Raw genomic sequence first — 21,554 nt, 5'->3', positions numbered from 1 at the left:
TGGGAACCCCTTCTTCTTCCAGTACCTGAAGAAAAAACATCAAGAATTCCTGTGCGTCTTGCTGTACATTTTGAGAAAACTGTGTTCGTCCTGAACATACATCTAAAAGTTTTCTAATTTCAGTAGCACTTTCTATTTGAGTTTTATCATTACTCAGCTTTTGAAAAAGGAGACTCAACTCAGAACAGAATCTTTTTCCCTGATTTACTATTATCTGCTCTTGCACACTTTCCAGATAAAATGCAACATTCAGCACTACATTAGCGTAGCAGTTGACACCAGAGCTATTTTCAAAATGACATCCTACAACCTGTTCTTCATTTTCCTTTTTCTTTTTGCTTGCAATTACATCACTCCTCTTTTTTTTCCTCCTCTCTACATCTTCATTACAGACATTCTCATTTCTCCTTTTACGAGAAACTACACGTTTCTCCAACACAGGATACTGACCTAAATGAGGAGCATAGCTTCTTCTTAATCTATTATACTCCTTTACACAATTTGTATCAGCACTAACTTTTGAGTCATCAAAGTCTATCATGAATAAACCTGATAATGTTTTCACTCGTGACAAAGCAACATATGCCATACCTTCTTTGAACACAGTTGAACCAATGTTCACAAATGCACAATCTACAGTCAATCCTTGAGACTTGTGAATAGTTACAGCATATGCTAGAGAAAACGGAAACTGCTTCCTACGTACATATAAGTCTTTCACAAGCATGAAACGAACTGAACAACGACAAATGTCTTTAACTTCTTCTATCTGATCAAATTTTATTTTTAAACATTCAATTCCATCTTTTTTCTGATAATTAATAAAACCCACAACTCTTCCCATAGCTCCATTAACTAAACCTTTTTCAACATCCAAATTTCTCCTTAAAAATACTCTACAGTTCATGCAAACATATAGATTTTTTTCTAATCCAGCTGTTTTGGAAATGTTCTTCTCTAGTGAATCCAATTTATTTTTCAGTGTGCCTGTTAATGTGATAGTAATTCTTCCATCCTCAATTTTGTCCACTGCTTCCAATTTCCTGATATCTTCCTTTTCCAATTTCAAAAGCTCCTCATTGAATATTGAGCATTCACGTAGAGTTGGCATTAAGCAGATGACACTTTTCTTTTCTGCAATGTTCTTGTATATCTTCTCTGCAACTATTTCTTCCTTTGGAAATAAATTATGTAGCAACCGACTCTGTAATGCTTTTGTGCCTGCTTCAGTGAGTAGTCCAATCCTGATATCTTTCAGAATACTTCCATATTCTTCATCGTTTGCTTGCCTCATATTAGTAGTAAGTTCCTTGTACTCAAAGAAGGACCAAATATTTGCATTACCAATGCTTCCCAATGACTTCTTTGTGTCTTCATGTGTCACAGTATTAAACACTGGTTGTCCTTTAACTGGAGTAAACTGTAGAAGATCCCCAAAAACTATGACATGTTTTCCACCAAATAACACGTCATAGTCTGTCCTTAAAATTTGCTGCATTCTTAAATGCACAAAGGCAAGCATTAAGTTTGATACCATGCTCACCTCATCAATAATGAGAACTTGCATCTTCTTCAATACTCTTGAAACTTCCAAGCATGCTTCTCCAGTTAGCTTGTTGTATTGTATTTTGTTCTCATGCTCCACTGGTAACATTAGCAAACGATGTAAGGTGATTCCTTTTATGTTATAGGCTGCTAACCCAGTTGGAGCAGTAACCACACAAGACAAAGTAGAATCCGTTTTTTGCTGTAGGTAGCTTCTGATGACTTTTATTAAGAAACTTTTTCCAGTTCCAGCTTGTCCACTTACATACATCCTGATTGGATGAAATGATGTGCATGAGCACTCTTTTTTTTCATGTTGAAATCCGTGATCAATTTTGCTTCTGATCTCTTCATTAATTTGTTGCTGCTCTTCATTCAGTTGTCTTTCCAAATTTTGTAAGTCTATAAATTCTTCTTGAGCTTGATTCATAGCCGTTTCCACTTCATTCATGGCTATTGATGCTTCATTTTCAACGATTGGTTGTCCTAGGGGATCTTGACTGAGTGTTCCTGAACTTTGGCTGTCCTGAGAACTGTCTCTAGCTACTTCTGCTGCAATTGTAGTTTCCTGTTCAATTTCTTCATTTAACATTTGCAGATAAGTTGAGAATGTACTGCATTGTATGCTGTCTTTGCAAGCATTAAAAGAATCTTCATAGCTTTGAAATTCTCCCAGTAGTTCATCCTCTGTACGCCATGGTTTAAACAGCTGTAAAAGAGCCAAGTAGTAAAATTCCTTTTTGTCAGTAGTGTCGCAACTCAGCTTCCTGTGATTTATCAAACTTCCTTTTGTTTGCTTCACCAAACATCCTTCCTCACCAATGACTTTATATTTTCCATTGTTGATGTCTTCTGCGGCTTTCCGTGAATAAATGTAGTTCTGCAGCACTTCATAGAGACACATGTTCTCCAGATGATGACTTCTCTTGGGATAATATGTGTCCAACATGTTTGATTTCAAAATATCTGTACTTTCTGGGTCATTCTCGGCCAAATATTCAATTTCTCCAACAGATTTCAGTACCCGATTTCTCATTGCTGCAAGGCCTAAACTTGCCCAAATTATTCTTCTTGATTTCGAGTAGAGACTTGCAGAAGATAACCTATCTGAACATTCGTAGGATCCAATTTCTCGATGCGATAACATCTTTAAACTGAAACTGTACAGCTTCTTACTGACAGTCTTCTCGTGAGAAATCTCTTCCCACATTTCTTTCAATTCAGTTTTTTCTGATTTAGTAATGTAAGACGTTACATATCGAGCAACAGCAATGGAATTGTCAGCTACATACTGTATATCCATGTTAGCATTCCACATGGATAAAATGACTGGGTTGTAGTCATTTATATTTTTTGATTCTTCTTTTCTTTTTAGGTTGTAGGTATTCTTAGGTGATTTTCTTGTGATAGTATGTCTCACAGATGACATAAAACTGTTTACTCGATAGTATTTTCCACACCGATGACTTTGGAAACGTAAAACTTGCTCCTTTAACTTTTTCTCTTCTGTGCTTTTTGGTATAGCACATGTTGCATATTCTTCAATGTAAGATAACACTGCTTCATCAGCATCTGTTCCAAACTTTGGGGCATCCTTGATCCACAACAGCATATGAATATGAGGAGCACCTCTTGCCTGGTACTCTTTTCTCCAAAAGAAATCCACTACTTCTCCTAGAGGTGGATTTTTTTTATTGCAGATGAAGGACATCATAGCCTCAAATCTATGATTGAAATATCTGCAAACATTAACCGGATCCAATGAGCACAGTTCTCCTGCTGTCTTGTATTCGATGTTTTTAATGTTTGAATTTGCCTCTCGTAGAAAATCCAGTAAATCATCCCAAGCGTACTCAGCACAGCTTAGGGTAAGGAACCATGTTGGTGTTCCTAAATTCCGTAACATGCATTTTAATTCACCATGGCGTCGGTACCAATATTCATTTGTCCCACGCTGACAAGCCATCAGATTGATCAGTTGTGTTTCCAAATGATCATCTCGGTGCTGCACTTTCTCCATAAAATCCTTAGCAGACACATTTTGTAAATGTACTCCACTTTTTAAAATGTGATTTACTGCATAAGACAGTGCAGACAAGTCGCTTTCAAATAAAAGATGGAACAAATAAGGAATACTTTGTCGAAATCTGGGATCTTCAGCATATAGTCTTGTAGTCCGATACTCAGAAGCTGGAATCTGTTCTGGACGTTCATCGTATCGTTCTCCTTTTCCTTTAGGAAACAGCTGGGGAAAACATCGAGCTTCCAAGCTCTCCTCCCATACACTCACAGGAGTTCCTTTTGCTTTCTTCATCTGAAACAGATCAATATTGTCTCCCATAACTCCTTTTGAATGAAGAGGATGTATGCTAAAATGTTCATAAATTTCTTCTTCCTTTGACTTGTCCACTTTTTCAATTTGTCCAGTTGGTGTTTCTGTGTCTTCTTGTAAATCTTCTTCTTCTTCTTCTTCTATATAAATTGATTCATACCATTTGTTATTCCTTTTCAAATACAAATTTGCTCTTTGTACTTTCCGTACATCTACCAGCTCCTGCCAAATCTTCTTATTCTTTGTAGGTACACCATTAACCAGAATAACTAATGGTTCAGTTTCCAAAGTATCTGCATCAATAGTTTCCATATTTTTTTTCAAATCCAAGGGCAAATACACCACTCTACCTTTTAAACCTCTCAGTAAATCTGAAGGAGGTAATTTACCAGTTTTGGGCTCCATACGTACTATGGTCTGGAACGGATGAACACATTGAATAAGTATAGACTCATAAGTATTTAATTCAGAAAGTTCGGCAGGAATAACATCCAATTCTAAATTATTATGTACAGCTCTGGTCGGCATTCTATTTTCTTCTAATTTGTTGTAACAGTATTTACAAATACGCTGAACTTCACCCAATTCAAAACAATTTTCAAGAAATATATATGTGGCAAAATCCTTCCACTTATAATTATCTTCATTTTCACTTTTTCTATAGAGATCAACATACCTGGTTTGTTTTCTATAATGAGTTCTGCGGCAACAAATACAAGTAATATTTGGTCTTTCATTAGAGATTTTTTAAAATTTTGTTATGTGATCATTAAATGTCTTACTTACAAATGGTTCTACATTCTCTTCCACTTCTTCCTCATTTACTGTGTCCTTTTCTGCACTGTTTTGTTCAGGACCAAAGTAACAAAACTGAATTTCATCAACAACCTTCTCTACATCTGATACTGACCCACGGAACAGAGCCCTATTCAATTCATCTAACTTTAGTGCTGGACTTTTAGCAAAATACAACCGTCTCACAAACTTTCTCATTTCAGTATGATGAACAGCCAGCATCCTAAAATGATGGAAAACACTATTACACACTTTTCTAGATAGACAAGCCAGAGAATGACCCTGCAAACCAGTATTCTCTCTCACTCTGCATGGATCTAGTCTTTGAAGCACCTTAATCTTCTGTTTTACACTTTTTTTTACTATATTCTCTTAGAAACTCACGAAATTTATCAATAGATTCCTGACGCACAGTGCAAATACTACTACAAATCCAAGTGTACACTGGGGCTTTAGGACGTCTCCCCATAGCCTCATCCGCCATCACTTGTACCTCATCTCTTGGAACCATTATCTCCTTCTCCATTATGCAACCATTTTTCACTTCGTAAGCACGACCTCTGGTGTCAACTGCATGCAGCAAACTATTACTTTGAAAATAGCTCTCTTCATTAAAAAAAGGTTCACTACTTGAACTATGCGTCCATTTTCCTAAAAACACTTTACAAAAGTTTGTTCTGTTCACTACTCTTTTCCTTTTGCTTTGTGATTTCAGTACATTAACCATTTTATCTAATGTACGCATCCTATTCAAAATTAAAATGAATAGTTTCCTTTTTAATTCTAATGCCTTTGCTGCAATGGCTTCAATTTCTTTTTTTCTCTTGTAAAATTTTGCCTTTTGCTTATATTTCTTCACATCCTTTATCAAATTGGACATAACTCTTCTCTGAAACATTTTTCTACGTATCTCTTTAAACGCTGTTTTTCTGTTTAAGTTAATCTTTATATTTACAGAAGGTATATTTTCATTAACTAAATTCTCAATTTTTTCCTGTCCTTTTCTATTGAAAACATTCTTTACAGTACAGACATTTTGTACATTTTTCCTTTTTTTGAATATGTTCTTTAAAAAATCTTTTGTCTGCTTACCAGAAGATTTTTTCTTTTTCCCAACATGAGCATCTCCAACTAACTTAGGTCCTCCAGTTGTCTTCAAATATAGGTTTTTTTTGTGGTCTTTCTTTAGTCTGGATTTTGTAGGCATCTTAAATTTTGTTCACTGCTCTTCAGCAATACCTGAAAAAAACTAAAAAAAAATTCCTTTATTTTATTTAAATATATTACTACATTTTTTATGTTCTTTAGAAATCTTAAAATACTATAAACCCCTTTCCTATAAATGAAAATCACAATAACACCTTCACAAATTAAATATCTAAAAATAATTCCTGTGTGCACACAAAGTCATGCTTTGAAATTAGACAGAAAACGAAATTTCTTTGCCAATTGCAAAGCATACTTTCTACTGTTTTTTTTGGCAAGTGATAAGTACTTTTACAGACTGACACATTTTGAATCCACTTTTCAGATTCTTAAAAAAGCACATGTCCAAACTGCTTTTTCAGACCAGCACCATGTGTAACCTGGGTGACTGACTACACTCCAGCAAGGGCAACCAGCCTTAGTGATGCTGAATGTATTTGCATTACTGACTGAAACCTCAAACCCCACTCGGTTGTGAATACTATGCATGATTCCAGAGGATAAGCAGCTGGGTGTGTGCTAAGAGGCTGCTTCTACACAAAAAAAAATGGCTCACCCTTTCCATCTAATGCAAATGTGAAATCTCCAGAGCAATACGCAATAAATCTCTGCCTGTAATTCCTCTTTGCACACAGAGTCATGTTTTCATATTAGTCACAAAACGAAATTTCTTTGCCAATTTGAAAGCACACTTACTTTTCTTTTTTTTGGCAAGTGATAAACACTTTTACAGACTGACACATCTTGAATCCACTTTTCAGATTCTGAAAACAGCACATGTCCAAACTGCTTTTTCAGACCAGCACCATGTGTAACCTGAGTGACTGCCTACACTCCAGCAAGGGCAACCAGCCTTACTGATGCTGTATGTATTTGCATAACTGACTGAAACCTCAAACCCCACTCGGTTGTGAATACTGTGCATGATTCCAGAGGATAAGCAGATGGGTGTGTGCTAAGAGTCTGCTTCTACACACAAAAATGGCTCCCCATTTCCATCTAATGCAACTGTGAAATCACCAGAGCAATACGCAATAAATCTCTGCCTGTAATTCCTCTTTGCACACAGAGTCATGTTTTCACATTAGTCACAAAACGAAATTTCTTTGCCAATTTGAAAGCACACTTACTAGTCTTTTTTTTGGCAAGTGATAAGTACTTTTACAGACTGACACATTTTGAATCCACTTTTCAGATTCTTAAAAAAGCACATGTCCAAACTGCTTTTTCAGACCAGCACCATGTGTAACCTGGGTGACTCACTACACTCCAGCAAGGGCAACCAGCCTTAGTGATGCTGAATGTATTTGCATTACTGACTGAAACCTCAAACCCCACTCGGTTGTGAATACTGTGCATGATTCCACAGGATAAGCAGCTGGGTGTGTGGTAAGAGTCTGCTTCTTCACAAAAAAATGCCTGCCCCTTTCTATCTAATGCAACTGTGAAATCACCAGAGCAATACGCAATAAATCTCTGCCTGTAATTCCTCTTTGCACACAGAGTCATGTTTTCATATTAGTCACAAAACGAAATTTCTTTGCCAATTTGAAAGCACACTTACTGCTCTTTTTTTTGGCAAGTGATAAACACTTTTACAGACTGACACATTTTGAATCCACTTTTTAGATTCTTAAAAAAGCACATGTCCAAACTGCTTTTTCAGACCAGCACCATGTGTAACCTGGGTGACTGACTACACTCCAGCAAGGGCAACCAGCCTTAGTGATGCTGAATGTATTTGCATTACTGACTGAAACCTCAAACCCCACTCGGTTGTGAATACTATGCATGATTCCAGAGGATAAGCAGCTGGGTGTGTGCTAAGAGTCTGCTTCTACACAAAAAAAATGGCTCACCCTTTCCATCTAATGCAAATGTGAAATCTCCAGAGCAATACGCAATAAATCTCTGCCTGTAATTCCTATTTGCACACAGAGTCATGTTTTCACATTAGTCACAAAACAAAAATTTCTTTGCCAATTTGAAAGCACACTTACTTTTCTTTTTTTTGGCAAGTGATAAACACTTTTACAGACTGACACATCTTGAATCCACTTTTCAGATTCTGAAAACAGCACATGTCCAAACTGCTTTTTCAGACCAGCACCATGTGTAACCTGAGTGACTGCCTACACTCCAGCAAGGGCAACCAGCCTTACTGATGCTGTATGTATTTGCATAACTGACTGAAACCTCAAACCCCACTCGGTTGTGAATACTGTGCATGATTCCAGAGGATAAGCAGCTGGGTGTGTGCTAAGAGTCTGCTTCTACACAAAAAAAATGGCTCCCCCTTTCCATCTAATGCAACTGTGAAATCACCAGAGCAATACGCAATAAATCTCTGCCTGTAATTCCTCTTTGCACACAGAGTCATGTTTTCACATTAGTCACAAAACGAAATTTCTTTGCCAATTTGAAAGCACACTTACTAGTCTTTTTTTTGGCAAGTGATAAGTACTTTTACAGACTGACACATTTTGAATCCACTTTTCAGATTCTTAAAAAAGCACATGTCCAAACTGCTTTTTCAGACCAGCACCATGTGTAACCTGGGTGACTCACTACACTCCAGCAAGGGCAACCAGCCTTAGAGATGCTGAATGTATTTGCATTACTGACTGAAACCTCAAACCCCACTCGGTTGTGAATACTGTGCATGATTCCACAGGATAAGCAGCTGGGTGTGTGGTAAGAGTCTGCTTCTTCACAAAAAAATGGCTCCCCCTTTCCATCTAATGCAACTGTAAAATCACCAGAGCAATACGCAATAAATCTCTGCCTGTAATTCCTCTTTGCACACAGAGTCATGTTTTCATATTAGTCACAAAACGAAATTTCTTTGCCAATTTGAAAGCACACTTACTACTCTTTTTTTTGGCAAGTGATAAACACTTTTACAGACTGACACATTTTGAATCCACTTTTTAGATTCTTAAAAAAGCACATGTCCAAACTGCTTTTTCAGACCAGCACCATGTGTAACCTGGGTGACTGACTACACTCCAGCAAGGGCAACCAGCCTTAGTGATGCTGAATGTATTTGCATTACTGACTGAAACCTCAAACCCCACTCGGTTGTGAATACTATGCATGATTCCAGAGGATAAGCAGCTGGGTGTGTGCTAAGAGTCTGCTTCTACAAAAAAAAATGGCTCACCCTTTCCATCCAATGCAAATGTGAAATCTCCAGAGCAATACGCAATAAATCTCTGCCTGTAATTCCTATTTGCACACAGAGTCATGTTTTCACATTAGTCACAAAACGAAATTTCTTTGCCAATTTGAAAGCACACTTACTAGTCTTTTTTTTGGCAAGTGATAAGTACTTTTACAGACTGACACATTTTGAATCCACTTTTCAGATTCTTAAAAAAGCACATGTCCAAACTGCTTTTTCAGACCAGCACCATATGTAACCTGGGTGACTCACTACACTCCAGCAAGGGCAACCAGCCTTAGTGATGCTGAATGTATTTGCATTACTGACTGAAACCTCAAACCCCACTCGGTTGTGAATACTGTGCATGATTCCACAGGATAAGCAGCTGGGTGTGTGCTAAGAGTCTGCTTCTGCACAAAAAAATGGCTCCCCCTTTCCATCTAATGTAACTGTGAAATCACCAGAGCAATACGCAATAAATCTCTGCCTGTAATTCCTCTTTGCACACAGAGTCATGTTTTCATATTAGTCACAAAACGAAATTTCTTTGCCAATTTGAAAGCACACTTACTACTCTTTTTTTTGGCAAGTGATAAACACTTTTACAGACTGACACATTTTGAATCCACTTTTTAGATTCTTAAAAAAGCACATGTCCAAACTGCTTTTTCAGACCAGCACCATATGTAACCTGGGTGACTGACTACACTCCAGCAAGGGCAACCAGCCTTAGTGATGCTGAATGTATTTGCATTACTGACTGAAACCTCAAACCCCACTCGGTTGTGAATACTGTGCATGATACCAGAGGATAAGCAGCTGGGTGTGTGCTAAGAGTCTGCTTCTACACAAAAACAATGGCTCCCCCTTTCCATCTAATGCAACTGTGAAATCACCAGAGCAATACGCAATAAATCTCTGCCTGTAATTCCTCTTTGCACACAGAGTCATGTTTTCACATTAGTCACAAAACGAAATTTCTTTGCCAATTTGAAAGCACACTTACTTTTCTTTGTTTTGGCAAGTGATAAACACTTTTACAGACTGACACATCTTGAATCCACTTTTCAGATTCTGAAAACAGCACATGTCCAAACTGCTTTTTCAAACCAGCACCATTTGTAACCTGGGTGACTGCCTACACTCCAGCAAGGGCAACCAGCCTTACTGATGCTGTATGTATTTGCATTACTGAGTGCAACCTCAAACCCTTAAAGTATTCCTTATTTTTACCAGTACACCTTAATTTATCGTGAAAACATAGTCCATATTATTTTACATGTTCCTCACATTTAAATTTCTCCCAAAACAGAAAATGATAAACACAACTTCAACAAAAGGAATTCCATTTCTATAATTAATTTCTTAATTTACCATACACATCCCCTCTCAAACTCTAAACTCACCTTTAAAATTAGTCAGTTGTGAAAGAAATGTGGCACTCAAACAGCAGATTATCAGAGCCAGGATCTCTGTTCTTTACACCTCTCTCCTCTCAGCAGAACCAGATAATGTCAAACTTTCCCTCTCTTTTTCCACACATATACATGTTAATTTCAAATCTCAGTGCTTCCCCCTTTTTTTCAAATGTAATCACACATTTCTATTGGTTGAAAACCAACCCTTTTCCAAAAGTACCCTTCCCCCAACTTGACTTCTGCCTAGTACCCTTCCCCCAACTTGACTTCTGCCTGCTACCATAGCAACAGCTCATGGAACACTGCTGTGTGGAGTTAGGTCAGAAGTTCACCAAACAATGTTTCAATTCCACAGAGCAAGAGTGCTTGACTTTTCAAACCTAACAGCAAATCCATAGTACTGTTCTTTGGTAACACATTTTTCTGTACCAATACAAAACATGCTTCTATTAATTTACACATACAGCCTAGTTTTTATTCTAGAATGGTATGAAACAGCCAATCAGTTCTTTTTTTTATAAAAAAAATATGTATGCCTCCATTTCCAAACTGTCTTTCATTTCTTTTTACCATTCTACTGAATTTCACCTCCTGAGTGCATCCATTTCTCCTTTGAAGATGTTCACAGTGTGGATTGTAGGGCACAGCTATGTCTTCTGGAGTGAAAAGTATGCAGAGAAAACAGATATGGTGAGAGACCTTGCTTTGCCAAATGTAGACATTAAATGGATTGGTCAGAGAGGGTTAAAGTGGCACCAATTGATGCCATTGGTGAAATCCTTCATGCAAATCCAACACCCTGACCTCACAATAGTGCACTGTGGTGGCAATGACCTAGGCACTTTGACTGGGGTAGGTCTGGAAATGCTTATGAAGGACACCTTTGCACAACTGTTTTCACTTTTCCCTAAAACTGCCTTTGTCTTTTCTAACATATGCCAAAGGCAAAAATGGAACTGGTCCAATCATTTTTGTCCGCAGATTGACAAAGCAAGAAAGCACGTCAACAAATCTGTTTCTGCTTTCCTCAGAGACTATGGTATGGGTTCCATTTACCACAACAACTTGCGTTACGACATGCAAGACATTTATAGAGGAGATGGTGTGAACTTCAATGATGAAGGGAACAGAGTCTTCCTCTTGAACCTTAGACTCTGCATCGGTACTTACTTGTAGGTACCACTAAAAAATCAAATCACTTCATAAACACAACGGCTCTTTTTAGAGCCCCCTAATATCTAAACTCTTAAATCTGAATTTCATTTCTTTTTTTTTCTTTTTTTTTCTACCGTACGCGTACGTTGAGCTTACCGTACGCGTACCCCGCGATTTTTTTTAAAATCAATAAATGTTTTCTTTGTACTTTTCTGTCCTTCTTTGACCCCTTTACAAATGTTAGGGGGTCTGTAACTCTCTCCCTTGCCCCCTTTTCAAGATATCACCCTTTTTTTCTGAGTGAAACACACAAAATGGCGGCCGCCGCTTCCTGGTTTCGACCGATTCGAATGTTTACTAAGATCTAACAGCCAATCAGAATCGCGCTCGCGCACGCCACCGTACGCGTACGGTAAGCGCACCGTAAGCGCACCGTAAGCTGGCTCAGATATATATATTGATTTAAAGGCTATTTTCTCTGCATCTACTGAACAGATTTACACCAAACCTACAAAAGGCACTTCCTTGACCTGAGGACTACCTCTCTGCCAAATTTCAAGTAATTCTGTTCAGCCGTTCGGGCTGTAGCTGTGTCTAAAGGTCCTATGGAAAAATGCATGGGAAAAACGCGTTTTGGGACCCCCCTTTTATCTCAGCCCCCGCTTGACGAATCCCCCCGAGACTTTCAGGGTAGGAGCGGAGCGTAGCGCCCCACCTATTTTGAAAAATTCGCGAGGATTCGTCGACCGGCGCCAAAGTTATTCCAAATAGAATGTTGCGGATTTCCTATGGAAACGTGGTCCTAACTATAACTACCTACTGGCGACCGCCAGTAGGTAATATATATATACTCCAATTTTTACTGTGTATATCAATACATTTTATAGTCAAATATGGATGTTATTTCTTAGTGATCTGAGCTATCTTCAGACTCAATTATGCTTACTGAGCTTCATGGCTGTAGTAGGCCTAGAAGACATTTTATTCCATTTAATACATTTGCACATTTCTGCACAGCAAATAGTGCTGGCAACTAGAATCAGGATTTTACTAAGGTATGTGCAATTTGCGTATTTTGCTTTTGTGTAATTACTCAAAATTTCAGCAAAATTAAACAAAATTGCACGTATTTATGTGAAATGCAAATTCGTCATGCAGCAGTATGCTTTAGAGCAAAAGGTGTGCTCACATCATTTTTTTCATGCTTCAAAAGTACAAAGACCAAAAGCACCACGAACAACAGCCACTTACGTTCTGTTATTCTTGTGTATTTCCGATAACTTTTTACCACAGATGCAGATGGCTCATTCGCTGTACATTTTTATGGCAAATGTCATATAATTTATTAAATGGCATAATGACATAATTTCGGGAATTATGCCTAACAAGCATCATGAGAATTTACCAAAACTACTATAATTATGCCTGCATAATTTAAATTTTGTCCAGATCCAACTTTTAGGAGAATAATGAATTCAGTATTGTATTCATGTATTCTTAAATATCTTCTCCTCCAGGAAATTTTGCTCTTTCTCCAGGAGAAGATATTATCACCTGCTCATTAGATAACCATTTGCTGAAAGTAATAAGTTTCTATCACATGATTAGGTTCCATAGGTATGTATAGAGATATAACGTATAAACTGTACTAAAGTTCCTCTATTTAGCATTGGGCTCCGAGTTACCCTTTTCTAGTGAGAGCTTGTATTTTGGAATATTTGCTATGCTGTTTACTCTTTTTGCATTAAATGCATTTTAGACAAGAGGGCTTCCAGAAGTGTTATGTTTTATTTTTAACACCATGTTTTGCACCAGTCTAAGAAAAAAATCGGAATAAAAGTAGTAATATGGATGCATTCACTTTAAATTTGAGTTTATTAGCCAAGGAACTAGGGGGGATATGTACAAGGAAGTGGCGGAGCACGGCGTTAGCTTAACGCTGCACCCCGCCACTTCTGAAACGCAAGGTTGCGCCATATTTACAAGAATGTGGTGCAGCCTTGCGTGTCCCCCTGCGATGGCGCTAAGTTTAGCAGCTTAGTGCCAACGCAGGCACCCTTGCTTGGTGCAAGGGTGTCTGCATGCAGGGGAGGATTGTTTATGAGTAGGAAGGTGTCCCATCCTGCACATAAAATATCCTTAAAATGCCATTCTGTTACTTTTATGTGTGCTGCTTCATGCAGCACACATTAAAGTGACAAAAAGGCATTTTTTAAAGATTTGTTTATGTACAGGAAGGGACACCTTCCTGGCCATAAACAAACCATGGCATTTTGCTTTTACCATGTGTGCTGATCAAACACGAGGAGAAATAATGCATTTCTCGTTTCGCCAACTTAAGACCAGGATTTACCTGGTCTTAGTTTTGGCGCTGCCTCCTATGTACACCGCCCTTGTACATAGGGGGCAGCGTCAAAATCAATGGGTGTTGCGGTGGAATGCCCACTGTAACACCCACTGAACTCCCCTTTCACACTAACCATAGCGTAAAATGGGGCCTTATGTACAAGGCAGCGTTAAGCCACGTTAAGTGGCTTAACGCTGCCTTGTACATAAGGTGCAGCCCCTATCGCCACCACAACGTCGGTAAAAGTGACGTTGTGGTGGCGATAGGGGCTTGTACATATGCCCCTGGGTCTCTCAATATGCACTCATGACTTTCGGGTCGTGTTCTCAAAAGTAACGTGCATACTTTGGGAGCAAAACTGTTTGACGGTGGTAAAAACAATTTACAATACAGTAAACACAATTTTACTTTTTAACCCCTTCGAGGGGCACCTTCTTTTTTAATGTGACTTGTAATGATGGTACTCTTGGACACATAAGATGGTTATTATACAACATGGCATATGACGAAAACTTTTAACCCCTTCAGCGCGGCGCGGATTTCCGCGCGGTGCTGAAGGTTCTGAGCGCGGGCGGGGCCATGACGGAGCGGTTCCGTCATGCGCACAGCGCAACCGACGCTCATGACGGAACCGCACCGTCATGAGCGTCGGTTGCGATGTGCGCATGACGGAACCGCTCCGTCATGGCCCCGCCCGCGCTCAGAACCTTCAGCACCGCGCGGAAATCCGCGCTGCGCTGAAGGGGTTAAAAGTTTTCGTCATATGCCATGTTGTATAATAACCATCTTATGTGTCCAAGAGTACCATCATTACAAGTCACATTAAAAAAGAAGGTGCCCCTCGTTGAACGCAGAGGGGTTCGAGATCCCACACACCCCTGCACAGGATTCCTAAATCCAAAGTTAAATCCTTGGTCTTTCCAGGCCTGGTCTCGGCAAGACTGACATGTCGATAACACAGCCCCCACCAATGACTCGGACACTGAGACAGCTGACAGGAAAAGAAATGCGTTGTCATCTTTATAAAAATCGAAGGAAAAAAACGGGCCCTCGTAATGATGACATCTCCTGGGCATTTCGTGCACTTTGAACAGCCCTGATGCCAGCAGTTCCCGACTGAGTCCCAGAGCTCAGCTCTTCCCGCAGCGATGAGCCATCGGCTCGAGTCACAGACTGGAGGTCCCCTGGAGGAATGACTTGAGCCCTCGTAAGACAGATGCACACCAGCCTGTCTATTAACGAGCACTTGTGGCCCGCTGCATCAAACGCGGCTGACAGATCTAACGGGACCCGCATGCAGGGCTGACCTTTGCCCGTCTCTGGGAAGGCGGTGATTAGCCACTCTTCGCACGGTATTAGCCCCCACCTCCGGGGACCGGCGTCAGACCCTGCCAAGGTCCAACCTGAGAAATCCCGCCCTTTTCTTGCAAGCCCCGTGAATGTCCTGACGTATTAACAGATCCGAACCTCGTGAGGTACCACTGTTTCCTTGTATTAATAAGAAATGTGCTTGTGTGGAATCACGGAGCCGGGGTAGAGCATGGCGGTGGCGGTCGATCAACATGTGTTCCTGGGTGAGCCTTCCACTGGTTATTCATTTCTTAAGTACTGCTAAAGTATATCTCTGGATGTCAGGTATTGCTTGTCAGCTTTGCGTATACACACCCATATTTACATTTAAAATACACATATATTGACAGCATGCGGTTCTGTGAACAGCGGAGCTGTGGCAGATAAATACAGCGCCGGACAGAGGCAAACACAAAAGGGAATGTTGTTTGTTTTGCTTTACCTACTACCCGAGAATGAATAAGGTCTCTACCGCTCACCGAGCGTCTGCATTAATGCAGCCCAATTGTTCACTGAGACAATGTTAATTTGGACAGCGGAAATTCCTTGTTTCACTCCAAATCCATATAAATGTCACTTGAAAATGAGGCAATGTCTGGTGCTTGTTGATCCCAGCAACGCCTACGTGATTTAATACAACTTCTTCATTTTTTCAGAAAGTGGAACTGCAAACAAATCACACCTGCTTCCATAAACATGTTGCATGAAAGACTGGGAGGTATTTCGCTGGTGGAACCCATGGTATAAATGACCCAACATTCCATCGATCTGATTTGAGGGAGATCATGAAGTTATATACCACTGGATAGTGTGTGGTTGTGCTTTGCTTTGTGCAAATGTGTGCGTTTTAATGTTAGTTTTCTCTGTGTGTATCTCTGCCTATCATGTCAATGCCTTCTTTTTCATCTCTCTGTGTCTATTCCAGTATGAACATACATAACACAACTGATGCTCTGGTACTATTGTTGTTTCTCCTATGTGGTCCAAAATCAATAAGGAGAGACAGCTAAACTAACACAAAACACCAACAAGCTATGGTGAGATGTTTGTAAGAGAAACTCACAAAAAAGTGGGGAAACGACTATCACAACCTTTGATGATTGTGCTTAAAACAGTAGTAACTAAGCAGAAGATGTAACACATCAGCAGCAGGGCTGGGAGACGCTCGGATGAAAGAGTAGAAAACAGAGTACTTAGAGAAGGTTTTGGTGACATCGGCACTAGGACATCATGTGGACCAGATAAAAATGGAAACAACGGAGAAAGCTCCATCCGCTGACATCAGTAATAGGACTACAAGAGGATGAGGTAAAAGGGAAACAGAAGGAGAAGGCTTTAGTGAAGTAGTAGGACTTGGAAACCAATGACAGAAGTTCACTGAAAGACTTGTCAGCTCACTGCATCTAAACACATGGAATTGTTTCTAAGGAAATTATTGCAAATTGTAAAGGCAGTCGGTTCATAAGCGATGTAGGAGGCTGGCTTAGTATATGGTGCACACTTATTTAAGTGAAGCAACTTGCACTTATCCAGACAAACCTTATGGTGGTTTTAGTGGTCTTGGACAACCTTAGAAAGCTCTCTAAGTGGATCGCTGTGGTGAGCAGCCTTCAGGCTTAGTCCAGAAGGAGCATTAAGCAGCTTGTTTTACTAGATCTAATCATGTAGTGTAGGTTAAATGAAAAAGAACCACACAGTGTAGTTATAAAAATACTTCTATTTATTACACAACACTCACTAACACATTGGTATATCTCCTAGCCGGAGATAATAATACAAACACACAACAGTACTTCAATTGCAAGAGGTAAGCACAGTACACAGTGGTCTCCATGGGGAGACCAAACTGTATACTAAGAAAGTGGAATGCGAATTGCGACCGAAGTCAGGACTTAGACTCAAGAAACCACCCAAGGGAAATACCCAGGAACCCCACGGAGGCTGTGTGCAGAGTGGAAACACAGCTGCATACTCAATAAAAGTCAATGGGAAAGTCACAGTTGCAGTTTTTAAGAAGAAGGACCCTTGCCAGTGGACCCTAAAGAAATGCTGTGGAAGACAGAAGGTTGGAGTCAACCCACCCATGGTTACCCCTGGTGTCATGTCGCCATGCCTGTTTTCCCTTGTCCCAAGGTCAGGCATAGCAGTGGGTAGGAAGAGGAGGAGCCGCGGGGTGGAAGCGGCAGTTCGAGATTAGATGCAGAGTAATAAAGACATGCTACTCCTGCATCCTGGTGTCCGTGTGTGTTTTTCCCCCTTGGTGGGACAGGAAACTGGCGACAAGGGTGGGATCGAAGTCCCCCTTCAATATCCCGCAAGATCGGAGGAAGCGCGCGCTGCCGCTAACAATAGCGGAGCGCTCAAGGCAACGGAGGAGGCGCGAACGGCGGACAGCGAGTATACGCGGCCCGTATTTAATGTAGGATTCAAATTAAAATATATGATTAGCATAGCGTAACTAAAACTAGCTTATTTGATTCAGCCCCGTAATAAGGCCCTTTTCGTCCAACTAAGTTGATACGGCGGAAAGGGCCGAAAACAGGACCGCGGCCATCTTGGCCCTTAACTCTCTCGTCATGTAGGAACTGCGATCACGTGGTTCCCTGAGCCCATATTTTCCTCATTTAGCATGCACCAGCTTAGAAGACAGGCTGAATTGTATTTACGACCGAGAAGCAAGGTCACATCTGCTAAAAGGGAGTACCAAGCAAAATTCCTTCTGAGCCTGAGACGAGAAGGGAGTCACCCGGCCGACCTTCTATTCTTAAAGATAGTAGCCCTTTTTGTATCGCTGAAACTAGATATAGGATGAGCTCATTAGGGGCGCCTGGATGGGCTGGTACTTTTCCACTTGTAAGGCTTTGTATGTTGCGCTGTAATGTATAAAAGTATGAGTTTGTCAAGGAGCCAGCAGTCTTCCTCGGCGCACCTCCTGGGTGAGGATCGATGAGGCTCCTCTATGTAGAGTTTTCTGTTTGGCCAATAAACGCTTGAACCTTCTACATTGCCAACTGCTCATTATTTGACTTACATTGCGGGCCATCGGTAAGTGTGGCCCTTGAGATGAAAATTTGGATACAACAGTTGGCGACCACGAAGGGACCTCGTGATAGGGTCTGACCTCCCCCGTAATCGGGTGGTAGATTCGAGGGCGTCTTAGCCGGGTGGGCGGAGAACGAGCTTGAGGGTTCCGCTCCGCGTGCTCGAGCGGGATGCCATCTGCTGCTAGTCACCCTTCACCGGGGTCCTACGGGCTCAACCCAAGAAACGGACCGTGTTGGTCGAGAGGAGTTGGCAGCGAAGAACGAACATTCGCACCAGGGTGCACCCGGTGAGTAGAATTTTGATTTGAAGCACTGACTAGAAGCAGTGCCCGTTTTGACTTTGAAGCACGCAAGGTGGTGCGTGTAGTTGCATTTGAAGCACAGGCTCTAGGGCGGTGCATTGATTTTGAGGCAGGCGCTGGAGAGCGGTGCCACTGTTGGTTTGAAGCTCGAATGGTATGGCTGGGCATTGATTGGAAAGTACATGTACAATTGGTACGATTTGATGGGACCTTTTTTCTGATTTGATAAACCGCGCGCGGAATGTAGCCCGATTGCACCTGGGAGACTCACGACCCGAGCTGGGTAGCCACGAGACATACCCGTGGTGAGGCGCAGACCTCCCCGGGACAGGCCTCAGTGGTAAACCAGAAAGGCAGTGAGAGGATCTATGGTGTAGTCAGGGATGTCTATTGTTGGAAACATTATGGATTAGTGTGGGACTGGCTCACTGAGGTGGTGGTAAGGGTTGTAACTTTTGGTTGTGGTTTACGTCATTTGTGTCTGTATTGAACCAATCACCATGCCTTGTTTTAGTAAGTTGAATTGTTTCAGCTGTTGCTGTCGGACAGGTGACTCTCGGCTGGCTGAGAGTCAGCCTGCCCCGCCGGAAGGCAGTCCTAGCCACTATATGTATGTGAAGCATGGAATTACCCCTTTATTGTTTTGTACTCTGTGGCATAAATATACTAAAAGTAACGAAGAATTGCAATGGCCAAAGACTGGCTCGTTTGATGAGAAAAAGATTGCTTTCTTACAGGAACAACTGTTCTCCAGACGTAGCCGCCAGGCTATGTTTGATGCCCTGGGTTCATGGCTGAAAGAATCCAAGCAGCGGCGGATAAGGGAGGAGAAGCAATCTAGGGCTAAGGCAGGACAGAACATGACTCAGAAGGCCATAGCTTATGATAGGTCTCGAGCAGAAAAAGGAATAGACTGTATGAACCGTGAATTCCGATTGAAGGTAGATAAGAGCTATGTGACTCGACCCAACGCTGAAGATGAGATAGAAGACTTATTGGATATACGTCCACCGCCTCCTTATGTGCCTCAACGGCTGTATCCGGAGGTGGCCGGAGTCTCGGCTCCGGCCACGGCTGCGCCCTTAGGAACCTCGGGGGCCTCAGCCCCTCCGGCTCCCCCCAGTTCCTCTCCTTTGACAGAACTCTCCCGACTGTCCACATCCGTGTCGGAGGTGATTACTATGTTACCAGCACTGTTAACTGCCGTAGCAGCTGGGACAACACAGCTGCCATCCGGGTCAATGACTTCCCCTTCTGTCCTGCCCTCCTCCTCTGCGAGTACTACGCCAGTAGCAGCTGCCACCACTCCGACACGTCCGGTTCCCTTAGCTGAGGGTAAAAGGTTGTTTACTCGTTCGGCTTTGGGAACCGAAGAAAAAGACACTATTGCTGTACAGGCATCCCAATGGATGCGGCAACCCATTTATTCATTATCAGATATTTGGAGCACCATGAGAGATTACGAGCCGGTAATGCAGCAGCATGCATTAGAACATATGGCGAACCGCCTTATATCATTATGGGAGCAGGTACACACGGAGGGAAGGGCCCCGGCCATATTATACGATATCGTCACACAAGCCCATAAATCCCGCCTTACCCCAGAAGAAGTGTATGGGAATGTGCAGACCCTGGTGGCGTATAGAACCCGTCTGCAGTCAACTAATCCTACGGGGCTATCCCAGTACCCTATGCGGGAAGTACACCTCATCTACCATCCAGAAGTCACGGAAGTGGTAGACGCCCTCGGGGTAGTTACTCGTCCCAGTGTGGAGGCGCGTTTCCAGGAACAATGGGTGTATACCCCCTGGAAACGAAGTGAGGTGTTGTCACTAAAAAGTCAGTTACCAGATCCCAGGAAGAATCCTACCGCGTATTACAAAGAGCTTACTGAAGCGGCTTCCTCCGCAGTAATGACGTTGGCGGACATTGAACTATTCTTCGCTTTATTAGTACCGGTGGACATTTGGCGCCTGGTACACGATCAAGACCATGCAACCGAATTTGGGGGAACTTGGGAACAGCCACGGGGATGGGATAGAGATCGTAAACCGGGGAATAAGCCCCGGGCGGAAATATTGGCCCTTCCTGATAGGATAATAAATTATATGCATTCACTGATCCCTCCCCGGAAAGTGGATTGGGATAAGCTGACGGCCTGCAAGCAGAAGAAGGATGAGAGTGTATCAGATTTCTTTACGAGATTTGGGGGAGTTTTCATTGACTTCAGTGGACAGGACCTGGCCACTGAAGGAGGGGTACGTTTGTTCGTGAATCGATTCGTGACCAATCTGCTGCCGGAGGTATCGGCTCGATTACAGGCCGCTGAAAGCACCTGGACAACTACTACCCCTTCGACAATATTGAGTATGGCTCAATATTACGAACATCGTGAGAATGAAAACAAGGATAGGACAGAAAAGAAGTCGAAGGACTTGAAGACTAGAGTATTGTTACAGCAAGTAGAGAGAGGACGGGGAAGAGGGCGAGGGTCGCAGAATTTTGCTCCAAGAGGGGCGGGTCCGGCACAGACGACCGGACGGACAGACTTGGGCATAAATCAATGTGCCTTCTGTAAGCAGGAGGGGCATTGGCGAGCCCAGTGTCCGTTATTATATGAACAGAACAGTGTTCCGAGAGGACGGGGAAGGGGACATTTTGGTGGACAGCGAGGCGGATCTACGAGACCAGAGCATTCAGCGACAGGTGAGACGGGTCAGAACTGTTTTGACCATGGTCAGGGGAAGCAGTATTACTATGATGATTATATGACAGGCGAGGGACAAGTTATTCTCAAGCATAGGACAGCCAAAGACAGAGTCAGGGGCCGGTGTCAATTCCAATTGATCAAGCTGGACCTTATGTCCATGCACGATTGCTGAACGCATCAGGTA

Source organism: Triturus cristatus, chromosome 8, assembly GCF_964204655.1.
Source record: "Triturus cristatus chromosome 8, aTriCri1.1, whole genome shotgun sequence".
NCBI classification, from domain to species: domain Eukaryota; kingdom Metazoa; phylum Chordata; class Amphibia; order Caudata; family Salamandridae; genus Triturus; species Triturus cristatus.
Note: the sequence above shows the minus strand (reverse complement) of the source record.